Below are 6,344 nucleotides of genomic sequence, written 5' to 3' on the forward strand. Positions count from 1 at the left end.
ATTACTATAGTCCTGTAGTATAGTTTGATATATATCAGGCAATATGATACCTCCGTCTTTGTTCTTTCTCAAGATTGCCATGGCTATTCAAGCTCTTTCATGGTTCCATATACATTTTTGGATTATTTGTTCTAGTTCTCTGAAAAATGCCATTGGTATTTTGATAGGGATTGCATTTGAATCTATAGATTTCTTTGGGTAGTATGACCATTTTAATGATGTCGATTCTTCCTACCCATGAGTATGGTATACAATTCTATTTATTTGTATCCACTTCAATTTCTTTCTTCAGTGACTTACAGTTTTCCAAGAACAAGTCTTTTATCTTCTTAATTAATTGGATTCCTAGGTATTTTATTATTTTTGATGCAACTGTAAATGGGATTGTTTTCTCAATTTCTCTAATAGTTCACCATTATTGTATAAAATACAACCAACTTCGGAATATTAATTTTATATTCTGTTACTTTACTGAATTCCTTCATCAGTTCTAACAGTTTTTTAGTGGAATCTTTAGGGTTCTCTATATATGCTATCATGTCATCTGGAAATAATGACACTTTTATTTCTTCCTTTCCAATTTGGATGCCTTTTATTTCTCTTTCTTGTTTGATTTCTGTAGCTAGGATTTCCAATATTCTGTTGAATAGAAATGGTGAAAGAAGGCATCCTTGTCTTGTTCCTAAACATAATGAAAACACTTTTAGCCTTTCTCTGTTGGGCGTAATGTTAGCTATGGATTTGTCATATATGGCCTTTATTATGTTGAGGTATTACAGTCAATCTCACTCTTTATATCAGTCAATAATTGCTTTGTATATGTAGGTGCTCCTTTTTGGGGTGTGTATATGTTTACTAGGGTTATGTATTCTTGTTGTATTGATCTCTTTATCATTATGTAATGCCCTTCTTTGTCTCTTATGATAGCCTTTGTTTTAAAGTCTATTTTGTCTGATATAAATATTGCTACCCACCATTTCTTTTAATTTCCATTTGCATGAAATATCTTTTTTCATCCCTTTACTTTCAGCCTGTGTGTGTCATGATCTGAGATGGGTCTCTTGTAGACAGTATGGGTCTTGTTTTCTTATCCATTCAGCTACCCTGTGTCTTTTGATTGCGGCATTTAATCTAATTACATTTAAAGTGATTATTGTTAGGTACATAGCTTTTGCCATCTTATTATTCGTATTTATGGGGTTTTTCCTCCTTTCTTTTTACTCAAGTCCCCTTAACATTTCTTGTAATTCTGGCTTGTTGGTGATGAATTCTTTTAGCTTTTTCTTGTCTAAGAAGCTCTTTATCTTACCTTCAATTTTAATTGATAGCCTTGCTTGGTAGAATAGTCTTGGTTGTAGACTCTTATTTTTTATCATTTCAAATATTTTACACGAGTCTCTTCTGGCCTGCAAAGTTTCTTTTGAAAAGTCAGCTCACATTCTTATGGGAGTACCCTTATAAGTAACTAGCCACCTTTCTCTTACTGCTTTTAGGTTTCTCTCTTTGTCTCTAACCTTTGGGATTTTAATGATGATATATCTTGATGTGGATCTGTTTGGATTTCTCTTGTTTGGAAATCTTTGCGCTTTCTGGACTTGTATATCTGTTTCCTTCTCCAGATTAGGGAAGTTTTGTCATTATTTCTTCAAATAGGTTCTCAATCCCTTGCTCTCTTTCCTCTCCTGGTTCCCCTATGATGCAGATGTTGGTACCTTTGATTGTATCCCAGAGGTCTCTTAAACTTTCCTCATTTTTTAAATTCTTTTTTCTTTTTGCTGTTCTAATTGGGTGTTGACTGCTACCTTGTCTTCCAACTCACTGATTCAGTCTTCTGCTTCACCTAATCTACTGTTGATTCCTTCTAATATATCCTTCATTTTAGTTTTTGTATTCTTCATATCTGACCAGTTCTTTATGGTTTCCGTGTCCTTTTTTACACTTACTGTCTCTCTGTTGAAGTCCTCACTGAGATCATCTATTCTCCCCCTAAGTTCATTGAGCATCTTTATAACTGGTGTTGTGAATTCTGTCTCTGATAGATTGCTTGTGCCTCTATTTCATTTAGTTTTCTTTTCCCCTGGAGTTTTCTATTGTTTCATTTGCAGCATGTTTCTTTGTTTTCTCATTTCAGTTGCCTCTCTGTGTTTGTTTCTATGTATTAGGAAGATTCGTTATATCTCCCAGCATTTGCCAGGTGGCCTTACGTAGTAGATGTCCTCTCTGGCCCAGTGGCACAGTCTCCCTAATCACCCATACTGGGGGATCTGGTCATGTTTCTTATACAGTGTGTTCTCCTATTGTAGCTAAGCCTTGATTACTGTTAGCATGTCAGTGGATGGGATTGACTCTCTGGCTGACTAGCTGTGAGGATTGGCTACACCACAGATTATGAGCTGCTGTGGGGGGGGGCTGACCTTATGGAGTGGGATTTACCCCAGAGGTCTTGTGTACCTATAGGGACTACTTTTTGGGTATGACACTTATGGGGCTAGTCAGGTTGTGCTCTGTTGTGGACTAACGCCAGCCTTTGGGTGTGTTGTTTCTGTGGCTGCTTGAGAGAGGCTCCCATGTAGGCCAAGTTTAGCCATTGCCTTTGATTGCTCAGGGCTGCCTGGTAGGAGCTACAAAGCAATCTGCAGATGGTTGTTGCCTGTGTTGGATTTGGAGGTGAGTGAGAGAGACCATGCTGTAAGCCAAGGTTGGTTATCCCCAGTGCCCAGTCTGGGATGGCTTAGTAAAAGGACCATTGCGCCTCAGGGCCTGGGGCAACCTACCAGCTTCCAATATGACTCCACAGCTAGAAGAACCTTTGGGCAATTTGTGAGTTGGGTAGTGTGGGATCCCAGAATATCACTGGGGTAAAGCAATCTAATTTCTCCCAGTCTGTGCAGAGTCAGGCCTCATGCCAATTCTGAATCTGCAGCTTCTTATAAAAGCCTCAGATCACAAAAAGGCTAATTGCTGTCTTTGTCAGGCCCTTAGATCCCCCATGATCTACCCGAGATACTGCACCAATGGCTCACCACCAAAAGTCTCCCCTGAAATATGTAGGTCAGGTGAGCTGATATGTGGCCCAGGGAAGGTGTAGGGTAGGACTAGCTTCCTGGCAACAGGCCACCCTGGGCAATTTGTGAGCTGGGGGGGCAGGGCCCCAGGGAGACGGGGTGGAGAGGGCTGATCTCACTGGGCCAGTTTAGCTTCAGAATTGGCTGCACAGCAGCGAGGGTTTCAACACAGGCAAGATGGAATCCGCCTGTGGACTACTCCAGAGGGGAGCCCAGCAAAGGAGCAATGGCTGCTGTCCTTCCAGCTCTTGCCCTAGCACCACGCAATTCAGTCTTTCCACATATATCTCTTGTGCCTACTGAGCTTCTGACCCTCTCTGGCGCCCAGAGAGAGTGAGTCTTTAAGGGAACATCTTGGTTTTCAGGTTCCTTCCATCTCACCCAGACAGCCAGAGTGCTACTGGTTTTTATAGTCAGATTTTGTGGGGACTCCTTTTCCCAGGACTGGAACTCTGAGCTGGGGGGCCCCTGCATGGGGCTAGGACCTCTGGTTCCTTCAGAGGTGCCTCTGCAGCCACACTCTCCCTCCCAGTGCTCAATTGCCTTGTGTGATGTGAGACCAACCTGCATTGTGTCTCTGCCCTTCTTACCAGTCTCAATGTGGCTTTTTCTTTGTGTCTTCAATGTATATGTAATGATCAGGTAGACTTAAGGTTGTTCTCTGGGTTTTTTTATAATTTTATGTTTCATAATTTTATTGTAATTTTAATGCAATCCTGGGAGGAGATGATCCCTGCTTTTACCCAGCCCACCATCTTTTGGAGGAGAATTCCTCCTACTTCCTTCTTGATTATAACTGTAATATTGCTATTGTTTGAGATAATGGTAATAAAAAGATCAGCAACTAAGTTGTAAGTTTCAAGTGAAGTCAATGAAGGAAGAGAGCATAAAAACACTTTTGTTAAAGCAGTAAGGTTTTAACATTTTTTTATTCTTGTAAATATTTTCTTTAATATTGTTATTTGTACAATAAAAAAAATATGGCTCAATCAAGGCTTTTCAATGGTGGGATATACTGTTCCCTACTCCACCTCTGCTCCTCTGGGCCCACTGATCATAAGACATTTACCTAAAGATCATCAGACCTCGAACCGCTGACCATAGCCACCACCCAAGCTGTTCCAATGAACAGAATCACTGCTTCCCCACCTCAGTTCCCTTCACCTGGGCTGTGGATTTAGCGCTCTACCTGCGAAAGGCCACACTATTCCAGTCTGCCTGGGTTTCCTGGGCTGATTTGCTGGTTCCAGTCATCTTAATGCACAAAGTCTCCCCCTGCTGTCCTGTGACTTTCCCAAGGATGCAAAGCAGGCTTAATGAGGATAAAAGTAAAGGAGTGAGTAGAGGTTAGGAGGACATTCAGCCTCCCCTCTCCTTGGTAGGAGTTGAACCTGCGTGCCAGGTACCCCTCCCTTTTTGGAATCTGGTGTTTTCAGGTGTACTTTAGTGGACTAGTGTAGGGACAGCTGGCAGAAGATTTAGGCACAAGTGCTCCACAACACTAGAGATGAGGTCAGCAAGGGAGTGGTGAAAGTTGAATGATACTGGGAAGGATGAAAAAGGATTATATGGGTATAGACTGAATTTAATTTATATAAATGTAGGTATACACATCTGCTGGCAACATTAGCACTCTAAAGCTTAGGTTTTTATAGTTTTGTCAGTGTCATTTGTAAGATTAATCAATACAGGCCATGACAATTGTGTCTCATATACTTTGTTCCCACCAAGAAAGAAAATAAGTAGGAACTGGGTAATTTGTCTATTAAAACTATTCCGTATTTTTTGCTTTATAAATATATAAACTCTGTAAGTTTTAAAATTAGTATTTTATACCAACTCTTAAATATACATATAACAAATACATATTTACTAATTTCACCAAAATGTTTACCTGTTGAATATTTCATTACTATTCCCTCTATGTATAAATCTTCAGTCCCCACAATTATTGAAGCATTTTCTGTCTTTTCCTTCCTTTTTCAATGAGTTTTTTTTTTTTTTAAATAAAAATGTCCGTGAACCTTGCTTATTTTCACAGTAATTATTGTACTCTAACCACATCCATGTTAGGTGTTTTCTACCACAGTAAGCACTTTAATTTTTAAATGATTTCAAATATCTCAAACATAAAAATTCAGAGAATAAAATAATAAACACCGTATAACCACCATCCAGCTTTATCCCATCTTAATAGTCATATTTGCTTTAGATATTTTTTGAGATGAAACTTTATATTTGTCCTCCATCCCTCTCCTAGTCCCTTCCCAAAATAACCACATTCTAGGATTTATTTTAAATCTCGTTTCCTCTGGGATATCTGATACTTAGCTGCAATTTTTATTTTCATTGTCAATAAATTCTTTATGGCTCACTTTATAGCAAATTAGGGATATTTTGGAAGCCACTTAAAAAAGGAGAGTGTGTGTGTGAGAGAAAGGAGACAGACCAATTGACAAGCAGACACGGGCTGGGAAGTGGGGCATATCTGTACTGTGCTCATGTGCTGCTGAATATGAGAGCATATTGGGGGTGTCTGGATAATCTGTTATGAAAGAGAAAGTATTGAAATGTAGAAATTCAGAGAAAACAATGGATATTTATTTAGATGCACATAAGTCAAAAATTTAAGTAAAAGTATTTGTGGAGCTCTATCCAAATTTTCAAAATTGCTCCATTGTCCAATTAACTTAGCAGGATATACTAGTCTGCCCCTTCAGGATGAAGTGTCTCGAACTCTGCACCAACATTTCCTGACACTTTACCTGTATTAGTCAGGACTCTGTTAGTTGCAAGGAAACAACTTGCTTAATCAAAAATGATAACATTCCCTCTTTAGAGGCATACTTCATTTAATAGGAGTCAACAATTATGTGATCCTAGGAATAAATTTAATAGAAATATATAAGAACTTTATAGAGAAAATTATTAAATTTTGACACAAGAAAAATGATATGTAATATGTTCATGAATAAGAAGACTCAATATTGTAAAGGTTTAAAAATGACCTGTAGATTCAGTATGATTCTAATTAAAATTCAAATTTTATTTTTTTATTTTAATTGGTTTAACAAGTAATTGTTTTAAATAATACCAACAATATTTGCTTATAGATAAGTGAAATAAATGACAGATTATAAAATATGGAAAGAATTGGGAATACTCTGTTATAAGGCTCTTGTGCTACTTGTGAAGCAGTATAGTGTTATTTGAAAGTGATCTTGGATTAGTTGTAAATGTATTTTACAAACCCTAGGGTAACCACTCAAAAAGTAAAAC

Source organism: Rousettus aegyptiacus, unplaced genomic scaffold (assembly GCF_014176215.1).
Source record: "Rousettus aegyptiacus isolate mRouAeg1 unplaced genomic scaffold, mRouAeg1.p scaffold_m13_p_3, whole genome shotgun sequence".
Classification (NCBI taxonomy): domain Eukaryota; kingdom Metazoa; phylum Chordata; class Mammalia; order Chiroptera; family Pteropodidae; genus Rousettus; species Rousettus aegyptiacus.